Raw genomic sequence first — 19,762 nt, 5'->3', positions numbered from 1 at the left:
AGATGAGCAAAGGGCAAATAATAATAATAATAATAATAATAATAATAATAATAATAATAATAATAATAATATATTTATACCCTGCCCATCTGGCTGGGCCTCCCCAGCCACTCTGGGTGGCCTCCAACTGAATATTAAAATACAATAATCTATTAAACATTAAAAGCTTCCCTAAACAGGGCCGCCTTCAGATGTCTTCTAAAAGTCTGAGAGTTGTTTTCCTCACTGACATCTGGTGGGAGGGCGTTCCACAGGGCAGGTGCCACAACCGAGAAGGCCCTCTGCCTGGTTCCCTGTAACTTGGCTTCTCGCAGTGAGGGAACCGCCAGAAGGCCCTCAGCACTGGACCTCAGTGTCCGGGCAGAATGATTGGGGTGGAGACACCCCTTCAGGTATACTGGACCAAGGCCGTTTTTAAATGTTTTTAAAGCTGCACACCTTTTGTAAATAGACAGGACTTATGTTGGGCTCCCTTTCTAGACCTTTCCTCATTCAACTCCAAAGCCAGACAAAACTGTTAGTTCCACCCCAGGCTCAGAATGTGTGATCACAAGAACAGGCAACTCTATTTGCCAAGCTTCCGATTTAATGCCTCCAAAATTAATGATGGAAGTAGCTGGAATCACAGAGAGCTTAGAACCTTAGCTAGCAAGTGGCTTTATTGGAGAGCTGTCATGCTTAAAGCGTCCTATGATAGCATACTGCCAGGCCTCCAGATCCATGCAGATTGTTAGTGAGCTTAAACCACAGGTAAGCAATCCTGAATCACATCTTTCTGAAAACAAAGCCTGGTGGAATCTACACACATATTAAAAACACTGTGAAAATGCTTTCAAAAAAAGTTTTGAAAAACACATAGAATTTTGCATAGCTCACTTTCGCCATCTAGTGTCACATTTGTGTATGATCCTTTACAACACATTTAACACGTTTTATTTTCAGCTGTGTAGCTGAGTCCCCTGTATCATCTTTGTTTATCTCAGGGAGATGGTTATCTTCAAAACTGTGTAGATAAAAGAGTGCACTACGGCTGGTAGAACTTACTGTATCGAACAAAACATCACCCGCAGGTCTGGCAATGTAATTCATATCAGTGAGTGCAAATTGCCACAGGATGCCATATTTAGTACTTGCGCAAAACAACAACTTGCCTAAGCACATGTCTGAGGAACCAGAAAACTGCAATCTTGATGGAGCAGGGGCAAATGTAACTGGTTTCAAAGCATTTCAGTTCAAATAATCTCAGCATCTCTGTATTATGAATTATTGTAGAAGGGATAACAGCTAATCTCTTTATAGATGTGATACCTTAATCCCACACGGCCTTGACAAAGCCAGGCATCACTCGGTACTTCGAGTGCAATGTTTCTGAGCATTCCATCTTCCGTATACTATAACTGATACATTGGCTACAAGTACCCTTTGGTTCACAGCAGAGCATCTAAGGAGGCAGAAGCCAAAATATTTTGCTTTAAGACTTTAATATCTCTGCTCTGACAGTCGCTGTAAAAAATATACAATCTTTGTGATTAACTGCATCCTCTAGGGATGCAAACTTGTCTGAAGTGCCGTTCGATGCTTGAAAAAGTGTGTGGGGTGGAGTGGGGGTTTGGCTGTATCTTTTAATTAGCACACAGTGTTGAAATATATTTCACATCATTTTTAATTTGTATGCCATCTTTCCACCTTCCTGCACTCAAGGCAATTTACAGCCTGCATGAATTGCAAAGTAAATGAAAACCAGTCATCCTAGAACAATTCAAAATGGATCTAAAAATAAACAATTAAGGCAATTCAAGAATCTGTCTGCATATCATATTTACCAGAGAAAAACACAATATCAGCAAATGACAATAGAAGGAAATCCCCCCCCCCAATCAATTACAATAGATGATTAAAATGTAAGCAACCAAGACAATACATGAAATGCAACTAACTATGGGGAAAGATCTATTTTGCAGCTAGGCCATCTTATGTGTGTTGTGTGTTGGAGAAGAGAAAGTATGAATTGAGAGCTCTTGTATGGCAACCAAGAAGTGAGGTGGTTCTTGTCATGATGAGATAGTACCACCTAGCAGCCCAAGATTTTACTTTCTTGGGCTCCATGATCACTGCAGATGGTGACAGCAGCCACGAAATTAAAAGACACCATCTTCTTGGGAGAAAAGCAATGACAAACCTAGACAGCATCTTAAAAAGTAGAGACATCACCTTGCCAACAAAGGTCCGTATAGTAAAAGCTATGGTTTTCCCAGTAGTGATGTATGGAAGTGAGAGCTGGACCATAAAGAAGGCTGATCGCCGAAGAATTGATGCTTTTGAATTATGGTGCTGGAGGAGACTCTTGAGAGTCCCATGGGCTGCAAGAAGATCAAACCTCTCCATTCTTAAGGAAATCAGCCCTGAGTGCTCACTGGGAGGACAGATCGTGAAGCTGAGGCTCCAATACTTTGCCCACCTCATGAGAAGAGAAGACTCCCTGGAAAAGACCCTGATGTTGGGAAAGATGGAGGGCACAAGAAGAAGGGGACGACAGAGGACGAGATGGTTGGACAGTTTTCTCGAAGCTACCAGCATGAGTTTGACCAAACTGCGGGAGGCAGCGGAAGACAGGAGTGCCTGGCGTGCTCTGGTCCATGGGATCACGAAGAGTCGGACACGACTAAACGACTAAACAACAACAACAAGCAGCCCCAGACAAGAACCAGGACAGAGACAAGAGTCAAGGATTCACGGTGCATGCACTGCTCCTGTAAGGAAGCTAGCATGCCCATCTTGGGCTGATAAGGTAATTGGCTCTCGTCCACTGATTGTTGTTAGTTATTCTGCAGGGGCTTCTGCCTTCCCCTCACTGGTAGTCCTCCTACTACACACAAAGAGGACTCAGCTACATTAGTAAAGAAACAGCGATTTGAATGCACTATAAACATGCAACACCAGATGGCGGCAGAGAGCAGGAAATTTTAAAACGCGATTTTCCATAGAGATTTTTTTCTTTTATTAACATGATCTAATTTCTGACTTAATTATAGTACTGTTCCTGCATTTAGATCCACCCTGAGACACCGCTATCACTGCTAATTCAACTAAGAAAATGCTTTGGTTAACCAGTTGCAGCAGGTCAGTAATTTAAGTGTTGATGAAGTGCGATGATTTCCCATGATGGCAGTCTGTGAACCATGACAAGCAATCCAGAAATGGAACTAATGATACATTTTAGAAAAATGTAATAGAAACTGCCAAGGCTTACATCCAGAAACTTGCTTTTTAAAAGATGCTATACAATGTAGCAAAAGGTTGCTTTTTTTGAAGAATTCATGAAGACTAAAACAATACCTGTTCAAGATTATCTAGCAGGCATTGCAATTATTTCTAAATTAAACAGAACTAATAACTCTGTTCTTGCACTTATAGATTGATTTTCAATTGAAGTATGCAAAGTTAATCATAGAACTGTGCTGAAATTTTCAAGAACTTCTTTAAAAGTCATTGGATGGACAGACAGGTGGAATAGACACCATTACACAGGCGGACCTTATGCATGAAGTGACTAGAGAATGATCTGATCCACTGGGTCTTCTGCTTTGTTCGTTTGTTGAACTTTATGAGTTACTTCTGTTGAAATTTGATAAAATGAATAGCATACCTTATTTATCTAAGAACACAGCCGGTTACGTCTCCTGTGTTTATTGAGCTTAGTTCCCTTCATACAATGGGACTTCCCCTTCTTGCCCTATACTTATCTCTTCCCAAAATCTGCTCAAGTAGTAACTAAAGTAAATTAGAAATGGCTGTATGGGAGGAGCGGAATCACTTTTGGGTGTGGCCAGCGGGGAAAGGAAGCTAAGGGGTACCTGAGTTGTTTCGGTTTTGTATAGCTTTCTATAAGCACACTGTTAAGCAAAGCTTGTTCCTTCTAATCTAGTCTCTGTGGGTCATTTGAAACCTTGCAAATGATACAGCTCAAGAGGTTCCCCCAATGCTCTGGAGCAGATTTTGAGGATGAACTTGGATGGGGCTGAGGGAGGGTGGGAGTTGGGGGGACAGTGATCTGACACTGAACAACGGTGTCAGATACAACTCCTTGTAACAACAGTTTTTATGATGGTGCTGGGAGTTTTGTGATCTCATGGACAACCTCTGGCTCACTTGCTGTCCGGAGTACAGGCCCCCAGCTTGATAACACAGTAAGCGTAGGTAATTAAAAAGGAGGATTTATTGCAAAAACAAACAGATAGGTCTGGACAGCTCTAACACAGCCGCTAGCATTATCACTCAAGATGACCCTTCTGAAGACTGCTTCCTGTGTCTACAGAATATATTGAACTGCACCTTACGTCTTTTGTTTTGCTTCCTGTCTAGAAGCCCTCCTATTCGCCGACTCCTAGGACTGCTTGGATCATCTCCAGCCCCTTCCGTTTCCAATAAACTCTCTGTGTGTCTGTTCATGCCTATTTGAACATCCGGAGAGCTTTGGTTGTGTTCCAGCCTGCTCTTAGCCACTGCCTCCTCAGCCGGCCCGTCAAGGTCAGGAAGAGCCAAAGGTTGCAGCTGCCGACTCTCCCCTGTCTGACTAACATCAAAGCAGCCTCCCTGTTCTTGGCTGCTTTTTGCAGTTGGCTGCAAACCTTCGCTCAGAGCTGGCTCATTCCTGACACTTGCTTAATAAAGTGGCTCTTGTGAATGATCCAAAATATGCACAGTGTAACCTTAGACCTATAAACTCACCTCAATTCCGATTGCAACTTTTTCTTGGTACATCGTCATTTTATTATTTATACCCCACCCATCTGGCTGGGTTTCCCCAGCCACTCTAGAAAATTATGCTTGCTTTTTCCAGTTCACAGAAGAAAAGCTGAACTCTCACTTGAGCTCCCATTTGAGCAGCGTTCACACACAACTAGAACACTTCTGTATAGAAACTTGTGGAAATGCAATGGTGTGAACTGATTTTCAGAAATTGGTATCTTCTACGCAGTACTAATGGGCTGTCTAGCCCATTTGATACTACCTGTGTACATGGAAAATCAGTGATGAATTTGAAATAGTACCCTGGAATTATGATAAGCTTCTTTGTGCTTTTTGTGCAACATTACCTAGATGAATTTAATTTGGGGCAGAAATGTCCTCCTTGTTAGAGACACACTGTAATAATAGCACCAACATAAATGACAGAATGAACTGTGATACCTGAGCGTATCGTTTCGCTTCTAGTTAGTGTGAGATTTTATAAAGCTTCATGTCTTTCCACTTTAAAAAATTTAGGCAACGCTTCTCAAAATGACAAACTACATCAGCAATCCTGTTTTCTTCAGTAGGCTATATTTATTTTATTTCAGCACAGTGACAAAAGAACTGTCAAGTGAGAGGAAGCCTCCTTTGGATAGTTTTCCAGAGCATAAACCGCTTCAGGTTTCTTTGTTGAAAGAGGAGTATGCTGAAGAAAGGGAGCTGTCATTATTCTGCATTGACAAATTTAGGTAGCTTGCTGTTTTAATCAGGACTGGCATTTGAAAAAGAGTTGTGCCTATTAAAATGGATCAATTCACTTTTATGAATTACTAATGAGGGAAACTCATTTTTTATTGTAAACTCCACATTAATGGTACATTTAGAATGAGATCTTAAGGAAGTTTTAAACAGGTTTACATTGTGGATGGCAAATACAGGATGAAAGAGTGCAAACAGTATGTGAGGAAATTGATATGGCAAGGCCTGCCTTATTTTATTATTTATGGGACTTATTCATCATGTTATACCAAAGTTTCAAGGTGATTTAACAATGACAGACAATGCAATAAATTACATATAAAAAAATAGAAACAACAACACAAGTGGTCACATAGTAATCAAACTCACTTCTCCCCAATAGCATTACGCATGCATGTCTTTATTATTAGTATTTATTACTTTTACATAAAAGTTATACACCATAAACATTTTCACACGTTTTTTTTAAAAGGGTTCTTTCAAACCTTGAGACCTTCTTCCTTCCCTCCATAGGTTCCAATTCTAAATTTTATTCCTGCATCTTTTACTGTAATTTATCTGTTATATAATCATAGTATCCAAAATCCATATTACATTCCAAGTGTCATTGTATTCCTGCCAATGGTTTCAACTGTTTACAGTGACCTCTCAAATATGTTAGAAAGTTATTCCAGTCTTTTTAAAAATACTTGGTCTTCCTGGTTTCTGATCTTTCCCATCAGTCTTGCCATTTCTGCATACAGTGGTACCTCGGGTTAAGTACATAATTCATTCCGGAGGTCTGTTCTTAACCTGAAACTGTTCTCAACCTGAAGCACCACTTTAGCTAATGGGGCCTCCCACTGCCGCCGTGCCGCCAGAGCACAATTTATGTTCTCATCCTGAAGCAAAGTTCTTAATCCAAGGTACTATTTCTGGGTTAGTGGAGTCTGTAACCTGAAGCGTATGTAACCTGAAGCATATGTAACCCGAGGTACCACGGTATTCCATAAGCTTCATCTGCCACTCTTCTCTGGTCAGTAATTATGCATGCATGTCTATGACTTCTGTAGATTCTGCTTTAAACCTGACCCCAAGTATTTTACTTCGGATATGAGTTTGTGTGTCAATGCAACACAGGATCCCTATAGCGTAGGTTGGAATCTTCAAGATTCAATGCTGGTTGTTTCGCATCAGATCCTTCATCATGCATAAGGAACAGTAAGTGGTTGACAGCATGTCGTCAAGTATCTTGATGGCCATGAATGGCCACGACAGCCTCACAAAAGCAACCATTGTATGCCCAAGTGGCCACAAATTTGGTATTTTCTGCATTTTGTATCTTTACCCATGGGTCTTCTTATTGTTTTCTTCCTGCTGAAACTTTACTGCCTCATGAACTTTTGCTTTTGAGTTGATTCACGTTCCCCGCCCCAAACAATCTTCTCTGTCAATGTGTGCACATACCTTCCCATTATTTGCAGTCTCACATGACGCTGATCCCAGCTGGCATTTTACCTCAGATATGACTATTAATATTTATTAAATTTATACACCTCCCTTCATCACAAGACCCCAGGACAGTTCCCAGAATAAAATACAAGGCAAAACATAAGTAAGTAATTAAACCAAGACTACAAAACAATACCCCGCTCTCCTTCCACAGACATATTTAAAAGGCTGTTGGATATTAATCAGCCAAAGGCCTGGTTGAAGAGGAACATTTTGGCCTGGTGCCTAAAAATATATAATGAAGGTGCCAGGCGAAAATCCCCAGGGAGAGCATGCCACAAACAGGGAGCCACTGCAGACAAGGCCCGTTCTCGTGTTTCCACCCTCCAGACCTCACATGGAAGTGATATACAAAGAATGGCCTCAGATGATGAATGTAGAGTTTGGGGAGGTTTATATGGGGAGAGCATTTATATGGGAGAGAGTTTATATGGGGAAGTTTATATGGGGACGCAGGTGGCGCTGTGGGTTAAACCACAGAGCCTAGGACTTGCTGATCAGAAGGTCAGTGGTTCGAATCCCTGCGACGGGGTGAGCTCCCGCTGCTCGGTCCCTGCTCCTGCCAACCTAGCAGTTCGAAAGCACATCAAAGTGCAAGTAGATAAATAGGTACCACTCCGGCGGGAAGGTAAACGGCGTTTCTGTGCGCTGCTCTAGTTCGCCAGAAGCGGCTTAGTCATGCTGGCCACATGACCCGGAAGCTGTACGCCGGCTCCCTCGGCCAAGAAAGCGAGATGAGGGCCGCAACCCCAGAGTCGGTCACGACTGGACCTAATGGTCAGGGGTCCCTTTACCTTTACCTTATATGGGGAGAGGCAGTCCCCATTATCTCTCATATGGGTGAATTGTTGCCATTCATCTCTATGCAGAAAGGTAAAGGCTTCAAATTTCTTCCCCAAAAGAGTACAGCTCCCATCAACCGTATTGAAATCAGCCAATGGTCAGGGATTATAGGAACTGGACATTCAAGACTGAAGAACACTGCACTGTGAGACTTTGTTTAGTTAAGGACAAATCCTGCCCTGATACTGAGTAGCCTGGTGCTCCCTGACAAAGAACTTACAGAGAAACACACTGCATCCTTTTGGGGTTACACAAACCCTCCATTTACACATATGCCACTCTTTAATAACGACGGGAATTTTCTTATTACTATAACAGACAAGGTTATCACCCAAGAACGTCTCAATCAATGGCCACAAAACTGTCTTTCCTCCTCTTTATCCATATTAAAAAAACCGGAGGCACAAATAACTCCTGCACTTCCCATGGGGCTGCAATGAGCTTGGAGGTGGTTTGCAGAAATTCGTTCGAAAAATCGCTGGATGCTGATCAAAACACAGCTGGCTTCTGTGATTCCTTTCTGCAAACTGAAGGCAAATATCCAAGGTGTCACTGTGGCAACTGACACCTTCCAGATGGTGCAGATGCCTGTGGATTGGCAGGGTGCTGTTTAAGCACATTTACGCGCGGAACAGCAAGTGAAGAACAAGCGAGTTTTCTGCCACCATGGGATTTTGCTCCCAGCTTGAGGCTCCGTCTCTTGTTTCATACAACATGGAGCAGATGTGGAAACTTCTGCTTTCCATGAAAGGCTCAGCCAATTGCAGAAGTTCAAACACCTAAGGCATGGGAAGAACCCTGGGTTGCTAGGTAGAACAAATGGCGAAGAATATATTATCCTATATAGGTCAAGGTCAAGGTAAAGGACCCTCTGGATGGTTCAGTCAAAGGCGACTATGGGGTTGTGGCGCTCATCTCGCTTTCAAGCCAAGGGAGCTGGCATTTGACCACAGAGAGCTTTCTGGGTCATGTGGCCAGCATGACTAAACCACTTCTGGCACAGCGGGACACTGTGATGGAAACCAGAGCGCACAGAAACACTGTTTACCTTTCCACTGCAGGGGTACCTATTTATCTACTTGCACTGGCGTGCTTTAGATCTGCTAGGTTGGCAGGAGCTGGGACAGAGTAACGGGAGTTCTTCCCATCACGGGGATTCGAAACACCAACCTTCCTAACCAGAAAGCCCAAGAGGCTCAGTGGTTTAGAGTACAGCGTCACCCACGTCTCTTTTGTCCCATATGGTTTCCATGGAAACACTGAAGAGCATCAGTTGAAAAACACACATACCACCACCAGCAGCAATAGCTAAGGCCTAAGGACACAGTCCATCATTGTCCCACCAAAGACTTGATCAGTCACCACTGCCTTTTAAAATAATATTATTATACATCAATTTTCACTTATTGCCAGCTGCCTTGAAGGCCTACTGTCAGGGAGTCAAGGCAGGATATAAATATTGTGAATGGATAAATCATAAAGAGGTATTTTATCCAAATTACAGATCTGAACAGTTTTACCTTTTGGAAAACACATTTACTTGTTTGGTAAGAGGGAGCTGTAACATGAAGGTAAAGGACCCCTGGATGGTTAAGTCCAGTCAAAGGCAACTATGGGGTAGCAGCGCTCATCTCATTTTCAGGCAGAGGAAGCCGGTGTTTGTCCACAAACAGCTTTCCGGGTCATGTGGCCAACATGACTAAACTGCTTCTGCCACAATGGGAAACCATGCCAGAAGCCAGAGCACACAGAAACACTGTTTACCTTCCTGTCACAATGGTACCTATTTATCTACCTAAACTGGCATGCTTTCAAACTGCTAAGTTGGCAGGAGCTGGGACAGAGCAATGGGAGCTCACCCCATTGCAGGGATTCGAACCGCTGACCTTCTGCTCAGCAAGCCCAAGAGGCTCAGTGGTTTAGATCACAGTGCCACCCACATCCTTGCAAGAGGGAGCTGTGATTGATACTTGAAGCATTTCTCATGGTGGTTGTGTTTTTTTGGCCTCAGTAAAACCAGAGGTGGCGGAAAATGAAAACATTTGTAATTTGCACCCCGGCTAATACACCACCACATTTGTATGAGTTCCGATTGAAGGCAGGCACTTGCTTTTGCATAGTTACATAGTTACATAGACTGATGTATGTAAAACCAGGAGTCTATGTACCGGTAACTTTCATAGGAAAAGCAAGAGCCTGCCTTCAATCGTAACTCCAGAAATGATCTGGGCTTTGATATTATTGGGGATGATGATGGAAGAGAATTGTTTATTTACAAGTATATGCTGAGTTCTGTCTGAGGGGCATCTCAAAGACTAGTTTGAGAGATCTGAAACTTCTGCTAGGGAGGACAAGCCAAAACAGAAGCACATTCCTTTGATTAAAGGGAGACTGCTTATTCATTTCCCAGTATCTGAGGATACATGGACTGAACAGTGAATCTGCGGAGCCCTTAAGACACTGCACAGCAATTCTGTTGAAACTAACAAGAATGAATGAAATCAGCATGAACAGAATATTAAAAACTCATGAAATCTGCCCCATTAACTTCAAACCTCCTAAAGTTTATTCCAAGCACATTAATGTCTCTCTAATGCAAAGTGGTAATTAGATTAATACATTTTTAGGTATGTGTGTTTCTGCTGGGGGGAAAAAACCCCAAACCTCAAGATTTATCATTCAGGTTTGTACATTCTGGACATCAACAGTCCAAGTATAGCAATATATCCAGCCTGCTTGCAGATTTTAATGCAATGCTAATAGCTAATGTTACACTGAACCAAAGCTGTTGTTCTTTCTTTGGGTGTGACTCACACTTTTATTTCATCCTGAGGATTTGGCAATTTTACTTATTCCTGCTAGGTGCTATTGTGGCAAAGACACGGACCTAGAAAACATATGAGGGTCAGAAAACCCATCTGCAGACAAGCAAACAAAATGCTGCAATACAGAAGATCCAGTAACCAGCAGGGATTTCTGAACCAGTAGGCTACACCATCCAATTGGTCAGTTGAAGCCCTCAAGAGAATATAGAGAGCTAGACCTCAAGCCAAAGGGCAACCTCTTTAAAAAATCTGTTCTTCACTAATGAGGTGAGGTTTGAGGCAGTCTCCAGGCCTCACACAATATATATAGGGTTCAATTCTGATCTGAGGGGGGGGGGGCTGTTGGAACAAGCTGCCTTTCCAAGAGCTGTCCATAAATTGCCCATGCCTTGCTGCTAATAGTGTTCCTTTGCTAACCATTCATCCCTTTTATAATACAGTATTAATTTATTGGAGGATGGTTGGCAGCTAACAGATTGAGGTTGAATCCTGACAAGACAGAAGTACTGTTTTGGGGGACAGGGGGCAGGCGGGTGTGGGGGATTCCCTGGTCCTCAATGGGGTAACTGTGACCCTGAAAGACCAGGTGCGCAGCCTGGGAGTCATTTTGGACTCACAGCTGTCCATGGAGGCGCAGGTTAATTGTGTGTCCAGGGCAGCTGTCTACCAGCTCCAGCTGGTACTCAGGCTAAGACCCTACCTGCCCACAGACTGTCTCACCAGAGTGGTGCATGCTCTAGTTATCTCCTGCTTGGACTACTGCAATGCGCTCTACATGGGGCTACCTTTGAAGGTGACCTGGAAACTGCAATTAATCCAGAATGCGGCAGCTAGACTGGTGACTGGGAGTGGCCGCCGGGACCACATAACACTGGTTCTGAGATATCTGCATTGGCTCCCAGTACGTTTCTGAGCACAATTCAAAGTGTTGGTGCTGACCTTTGAAGCCCTAAACAGCCTTGGTCCAGTATACCTGAAGGAGCATCTCCACTCCCATCATTCAGCCCGGACACTGAGATCCAGCGCCGAGGGCCTTCTGGTGGTTCCCTCCCTGTGAGAAGTAAGGTTACAGGGAACCAGACAGAGGGCCTTCTCGGTAGTGGAAACAGCCCCGTGGAATGCCCTCCCACCAGATGTCAAGGAAATAAACAACTATCTGATGTTTAGAAGACATCTGAAGGCAGCCCTGTTAAGGGAAGTTTTTAACATTTAACACTGTATTGTTTTTAATATATGATTGGGAGCCACCCAGAGTGGCTGGGGAAACTCAGCCAGATGGGAGGGGGATAAATAAATTATTATTATTATTATTATTATTATTATTATTATTATTCCACAATGAACATCTTATTTTCCTCTTAAGGTGTCCTCTTGAAAACAACAATCCAGACCAGACTTCTTGTTCACTGTGTACTTCCTCAGAAGTTTTCTTTCTGGTCCAGAGTGGGAGAGCATTCTGTTTCACATGGATAAATCCTTATGCCAATGGAGCCAGTGATTTATTGCTTCACTTAATACAGCCCATAGTCTATCCCGGTTTAAGGCAGTGTCTTACGTTCCTGTTTCCTGTGAGATTTTATGATATTTGCAATTAAATGTGTTTGCAGTTAAACATGAACAGGAGCCAAAGTTCTTAGGTTGATGCTGCAAAGAGAACAATACAGACCCCCCCACTCAATTCTTTGAGAAGCAACACATTTGTAATTTTCATCACATTACTTTTAATGAGCCGGGCTAGTTGTGAGCCAGAATCAGATTCGGTTTGTGGCCTACAGACCTGTGGTGACATAAATTATTTCTTATACAATAGGCTCTATTATGAATCTTAGAAAGTTGTTATTAATGAGAGCTGGCTAAGGGCTAGGATAGCTTTAACCATGCTGCCTGTAGCTGGGATCAGCTGATACTGAAACAGCTCCTGGGGGCTAATTCTAGTGAGCAAATGGAAGAGTCTGGAGATGAGCTGATCATCTTTCCTTGGGCTGATGTCCAGAATACCCAGAAGCCACCAGCATATATAACAGAACAACTTGCCCTTGATGGTTGGGAGTCAAGCAGCTACTCTCTCCGGTAACCTCAATGCCAAAAGATTGCAGATTATTATTTTTATTATTATTAATAATATATTATTTATACCCCACCCATCTGGCTATATTTCCCCAGCCACTCTGGGCAGCTCCCAACAGAATTAATGATGATGATGATGATGATAATAATAATCATAATGTGATAATAAAACATCGGACATTAAAAGCTTCCCTAAACAGGGCTGCCTTTGGATGTCTTCTAAAAGTTATTTCCTTGACATCTGATGGGAGGGCATTCCACAGGGTGGGTGCCACTACTGAGAAGGCCCTGTAACCTCATTTCTCTTAGTGAGGGGACAGCCAGAAGGCCCTTGGAGCTGGACCTCAGTGTCTGGGTTGAACGATGGGGGTGGAGACGCTCCTTCAGGTATACTGGGCAGAGGCTGTTTAGGGCTTTAAAGGTCAGCACCAACACTTTGAATTGTGCTCAGAAACGTACTGGGAGCCAATGAAGGTCTTTCAGGACCGGTGTTATGTGGTCTCGGCAGCCGCCCCCAATCACCAGTCTAGCTGCCGCATTCTGGATTAATTGTAGTTTTGAGGTCATCTTCAAAGGTAGCCCCTTGCAGAGTGCATTGCAGTAGTCCAAGAAGAATTTATCATATTGATATGCATATAACTTTTTCCAGCATCTGATGAAAATTTCCTGTGCTGGAAAGGCCCTCATGTATGCATGCCAAATTAGGGCTAGGATGGAGTGGTGGCAGCAATAATGGCTCAAATTTGGGATTCACTGTGGTCACACCCACACATTGAAATCACATTCAATGCACATTTAAAGCACATGGACTCTTGGGAACTGTAGTACATTAAGAGTGCTGCAAATTGCCCCTTGGTGAGAAGGAACCTACAGTTCCCAGAATTCTTTGGGGGAAATCCATGTGCTTTAAATGCAGGTTGAAAGTATCTGGTGTGGATGTGACCTAAGTGTGTGGACCACTCCAGTTACAAATAACAGTGGAAAGTTCTCCCCCCCCCAAAAAAAAAAACAGAGTCCTTTTTGCTGGGGATAATTAAGGCTGAAATTCCCAGGTGTCAAAAAAGGTTATTTATATATGCTACTACTGCGGCCCATGTTTTGTTAGCCGCAAAATGGGAAACGAGCAAGTTCCCAACCAAAGAAGATTGGCAACTTAAGTTGACAGAATATGCACAACTTGCAGACTTAACATATAGAATAAGAGAACAAGAAGAACATACGTTTAGAGAAGATTGGAAAATGTTTATTGAATATAAGGGAAATAATTGTATACAGCTGAAAAAGTTGGCAGCATTAAGATAAATTCAACAGTGTAAATAAGTTATGATGGATGCAATAATGGTATACTGAGTGGTATAGTTTTTGTAAAATATGCAGGGATGTTAGATATGTAAAATGAACCATGGAAAGAGAAGGGAAATCATTGATATCTTAAGGATGTAAAATGAGTATTTTAAACTGTAAAACAGAAAATTAAATAATATATATATATATGAACAAATAACAGTTGACATATGATTTGTTAGTCTGGATTTATTCAGGTTTACCAGACTAACAAATCAGGTGTTTCAGGGTTTGCCTAGCTCTACCCAGAGATCAGAATAAAACTCATTCGGGTCATTGAGTTGTGAGTCAAGGACCCGCCACCCGCTTGAGGATAAGAAAGACACAAGGACGCAGTATATTAGGTTAATGGGCTAAAAAAAGGCCACAACTTTATTGATTACAGCATGTGACTTATATTGGCTTAGGCATTGGATAAAATAACAGAGCGTGACTCCACCCCCTCAGGGAGAAGTGAGTCTATCAAGGGTTAATCACCAGTAGGAGGAGTTCGTTGATGCAAATACAACTGGAAGCTCCCCCTGTTGTCACCGGGGGTCGTGCCATGGCCCTAGCCACCAGCAAGGGCGTCGGACAGGATCCACGACTGCCAGATTCCTTTAACGCAATACCCAAAAGTGGAGGGGCAGGTAATGGCCACACCCTGCCCTCCAATACACAAACATATTCCAATGCCTAACTGCTAATACCCAAAAAGTTGTGACGATTTGCTACAAGGTAGGTGAAAAACCAAGTGGCTAGTGCCAATTTGCCAGCTGGATAAAAATTCCTACCAGGCCCCTTGGACAACCAAGGCGACCAACCACAGGTCCATAGCAAGGTCAAAAACATAGAAATGAACTGAAGGCCCAAAAAACCTTGAGAGATTATTTCGAGATAAATATGAATACTACTGTTGAAAAAAGAGTAATCTGGGACGCAAGCAAAGCGGTTATGAGAGGGTTTCTGATACAACAGAATGCAATAAAGAAGAGAACCCAAAATGAGAAAAAAGACAAAATTTTGGAGAAAATAAAGGAAGGCGAGAAGAAACTGAGAGCAAAACCAAAGTCGCAAGAGATTTTGAGAGAACTAAAGTTACATCAAGTACAATATATGAATATGGTGAATCAGGAAATAGAATGGAAAATTAAACAGATGAGACAAAAGACATTTGAGTCGGCTAATAAATGTGGGAAATTGCTGGCTTGGCAAATGAAAAAAAGACAAAAACTCAACACTATAATAAATTTGGAAGTGGAAGGAAAGAATATACAGAACCCAGTGGAGATTAGAAATTGTTTCCAGAGGTATTTCAAACAACTATATACACAAGGGTCACAGAAAGAAATTGATATAGATCGATTTTTGAAAATAAATGGACTACAAAAAATCTCTCAAGAAAACAAGCTAATACTGAATTATAAAATAACTGAACAGGAGGTAGAAGGTGCCATCCAGAATATGCAATTGGGTAAATCTCCAGGGCCGGACGGCTTAACTTCAAGATACTATAGATCCTTGAAAAATTGGATAATACAACCACTAAAGGAAGTTTGTAATGAAATTTTGGAAGGGAAAAAAGCACCAGAGTCGTGGAAGGAAGCTTACATTACACTTATACCGAAAACTGAGTCTGAGAAGACACAGCTTAAGAATTACCGCCCCATATCTCTGCTTAATGTGGATTATAAAATTTTTGCAGATATTTTGGGTAAAAGATTAAAAAAGTATTAGTGGAAGAGATACATAAAGATCAAGCAGGCTTTCTCCCGGGCAGACACTTGTCTGATAACACGAGAAATATAATTAACATTCTAGAAAAATTACAAGTGAATATTAATACCAAGGCAGTTTTGATATTTGTGGACGCGGAGAAAGCTTTTAACAATATTTCCTGGAGTTTTATGAAGAAGAACCTACAGGGGATGGGGGTTGGTCAAGGTTTTGGAAATGGTATAAGTGCAATATATTCTGAACAAAAGGCCAAACTAATTGTTAACAATGTGGTGAAGGAGGAATTTAAGATAGAGAAAGGGACACGACAAGGTTGCCCAATTTCCCCATTGCTTTTTATATCGGTCCTGGAGGTCCTCTTAAATATGATTAGAAGGGACCAATTGGTTAAGGGTATACAAGTCGGAGCCAAACAGTACATTACAGGAGCCAGAATCTAGTACTAAAAGAGTATTGGAACTGATTCAAGAATTTGGTCAGGTTGCAGGATTTAAGCTGAATAAGTTAAAAACTAAGGTTTTAGAGAAAAATCTAACAGTGATTGAGAGAGAGAGGTTTCAGAAGGAGACAGGTTTAACATTGGTAAAGAAAGTGAAATACCTGGGGGTTAATATGACAGCTAAGAATGTGAATTTATTTAAAGATAACTATGAAAAATGCTGGACGGAAGTGAAAAAAGATTTAGAAATATGGTCAAATTTGAAGCTTTCATTGCTAGGCTGTATTGCTGTGATAAAAATGAATGTATTGCCAAGAATGTTGTTTCTGTTTCAAACACTGCAAGTTTTGGATAAAATGGATTGTTTCAAGAAGTGGCAGAGAGATATTTCTAGATTCGTCTGGCAGGGCAAGAAGCCTAGAATAAAATTTAAAATACTAACGGATGCAAAGGAAAGAGGTGGATTTGCATTGCCAGACCTTAAACTTTATTATGAATCAGCCTCATTTTGCTGGCTGAGAGAATGGCTGCTTCTCGAAAACACAGACATTTTGGACTTAGAAGGTTTCAACAACGTATTTGGGTGGCATGCATATCTGTGGTATGATAAGGTCAAAGCACATAAAGCATTTAAAAACCATATTGTCAGGAAAGCATTGTTTAATGTCTGGACAAGATATAAGGAACTACTTGAAAATAAAACCCCAAGGTGGTTGTCACCGATGGAAGCGAAGGCTCAGAAAAAGCTCAATATGGAGGCCAAATGGCCGAAATATTGGGAAATTCTGGAACAAGAGGGAGATAAATTGAAATTGCAGAGCTTTGAAAAACTAAAAAACAAAGTGCGAGATTGGCTTCATTACTATCAAATAATGGAGGCATACAATTTGGACAAGAAAATTGGCTTCCAGGTGGAAAAATCAAAATTGGAAACAGAACTGTTAGATCCCAAAACTAAAACTCTGTCAAGGATGTATAACTTGCTGTTGAAATGGAATACTCAGGATGAAACGGTGAAATCTGCTATGATTAAATGGGCACAAGATGTTGGACATAATATTATGATGGCTGACTGGGAAAAGTTATGGACCACAGGTATGAAGTTCACGGCATGTAATGCCTTAAGAGAGAATATAATGAAAATGATGTACAGGTGGTACATGACAGTCAAGCTTGCAAAAATATATCATTTGCCCGATAATAAATGTTGGAAATGTAAAGAAACTGAAGGTACATTCTTTCACCTTTGGTGGACGTGCCCAAGGATTAAGGCTTTCTGGGAGATGATCTATAATGAAATGAAAAAGGTATTTAAATATACCTTTCTGAAGAAACCAGATAACTTTCTCCTGGGCATGGTCGGCCAATTGGTGCTAAAGAAGGATAGAAGTTTTTTTATGTATGCTACAACAGCAGCAAGAATACTTATTGCAAAGTATTGGAAGACACAAGATCTACCCACCCTGGAAGAATGGGAGATGAAGGTGATGGACTATATGGAACTGGCGGAAATGACTGGCAGAATCCGAGACCAGGGAGAAGAGTCGGTGGAAGAAGATTGGAAGAAATTTAAAGTCTATTTACAGAAATACTGCAAAATTAATGAATGTTAGAATGATGTTGGAATGAAGTTAAGTGGTTTTAGCAGTAATGTTACAAAGGAGTATGTAAAAATGGATTGTTAACAGGTGAGAATGTAAAGTTATAATATATTAAGATAAAGGATTAAGATAAAAACAAAGAGGGAAAGGATCTGCTGAATTAACTAACTGAACAGGAATACAAAAAAGGGAGGTGTGAGGAGGTCAGGGAAACAAGTAAATGAAAGACAAGACATGGAAAGATTGATTTGTTTTTAATTGCTTTTATTTTTCTGTATTTTGTATTTTTTTTTCTTTTTTCTTTCTTTTTCTTATTTTTGTAATCTTTTCTGAAACTTTAATAAATATCATTTTAAAAACAACAACATAGAAATGAACTAAAGGGAGGGTGGGTGGGTGATATTTGTCACAGAACAAACCTCAAATGAAATCCATGTATGGGCAAGACATTAGAAGAGGTCCCTAACAGAAAATTTGACCATTGGTTTGAGAGACACAATTTGGCATGGCTATGACTTACTAAGTACCTCCCATCTATGTATTGTCAGTGAGTGATAAGGATGCTAGAGATGATATGAAGCAATCTGAAATTCTTTCACTATATATGGTTGGGTGTGGGAGGGAAGAGATGCTGAATGGCTACACAAGACTGATATTTCATAGCTTTGTTTCAATGTAGGGATTGTATATTATTAATGTCGCACAGATATTGCATTGGTGCTGCCAAATCTAATTGCATTATTCTTAGTGGGCAAATAAACCAGGAAGGATGCTAAGACACAGATAGAGCCTGACAGCTTTTTAGAAATCAGTGTTTGCAACTCTCTCTGTTCCAAGTTCCATGAGAATAGATTCTGGATGGTATGCAACTCAGGCTTGTTTATAGGCCTCGGGAGATGGTGTGGTTATGTATGAAGAGATGATTGCATAATTTCACATATATTGTATAATTTATGCTACGATGAATGCATTCTCTTTAATGTTCCCAAGATGTCTTGGATGATCCAAGGGTTATTTCTGTCCACCATGAAGATGCAAGGAGACTACTGTGGCAGCTCCTCCTGTTTAGAGACGCCAAAGCTGTGGAGAACGCAACCATTTTCTATTCTGCAGTGCAAAAAGAATAAAGAATCCCGCCATCTCTGAGAAAAGGAACTTCTGAATGTTCCTGAATCTTTCATGATAACGCTAGTGTGAAGAAGGATGTTTTTGGTGCGGGAGGTATCTCAACTCCCATTTCTCATGGAAATAAAACTGGAAATAGCACCCACATTTTAAAGGCAGCATGCTACTTTTGTTCAGGTCTCTGTCTTCAACGACAATACGTATTCATGGCTGACAGTCTTCTTCTTTGGCAATCACTCGTAGCGAAGTAAGATTGTCTTCCATAAACAGGGTTATAACAGTGAGTCCGTAAGTGACTGTGGAGGCCAGTTCTGGATCCACACGTCCTTCCACAGTGGGGACATAGGTTTCCGGGTGGGAGTTGATCATGGTGAGGGTTTGCCAAGGGTGCCTTCCTTTTAGCATGTTTCTCCTGAGTTTGAGAGTCTTCAAAGCCCATGACACCTTTGTTCTCAAATTGGACTGCTCGCAGCCCAGTGTTTCCCAGTTGTTGGTGTTTATACTACCTTTTTTAAGATTTGCCTTCAGAGAGTCTTTAAACCTCTTTTGTTGACCACCAGCATTACACTTTCCATTTTTAAGCTAGGAAAAGAGTAGTTTCATTGGAAGACGATAATCAGGCATCCGCACAACATGACCAGTCCAACAAAGTTGATGTTGAAGAACCATTGCTTTGACACTGGTGATCTTTGCTTATTCTAGTACACTGGCATTAGTTTGCCTGTCTTCCCAAGTGATGTGTAAAAATTTTCGGAGACACTGTTGATGGAATTTTTCAAGGAGTTGGAGATGGCATTTATAAGTGGTCCATGTTTCACAAG

At 41.4% G+C, this 19,762-nt stretch overlaps 1 long non-coding RNA gene across 7 annotated transcripts in view; it reads left to right on the top strand.

Annotated features, from left to right (window-relative positions):
• LOC310767205 overlaps positions 1–19,086 on the top strand; it is a 43,169-nt gene extending 24,083 nt beyond the window's left edge. For 3 of the 7 annotated variants that reach the window (XR_014550725.1, XR_014550728.1, XR_014550729.1), the window contains 2 exons: positions 10,687–10,916; positions 18,807–19,086. This is a non-coding gene — a long non-coding RNA (uncharacterized lncRNA). Of the gene's footprint in view, positions 1–3,032; positions 3,121–9,223; positions 9,309–10,686; positions 10,917–18,806 lie in introns of those variants that run through there. The other 4 variants (XR_014550727.1, XR_014550730.1, XR_014550726.1 and 1 more) reach the window with 3 other exon arrangements.
• Positions 19,087–19,762: the final 676 nt, after the last annotated feature.

Source organism: Podarcis filfolensis (genome assembly GCF_964270895.1).
Source record: "Podarcis filfolensis genome assembly, chromosome: 7".
Taxonomy (NCBI): domain Eukaryota; kingdom Metazoa; phylum Chordata; class Lepidosauria; order Squamata; family Lacertidae; genus Podarcis; species Podarcis filfolensis.
This window is presented reverse-complemented; position numbering and strand designations above follow the sequence as displayed.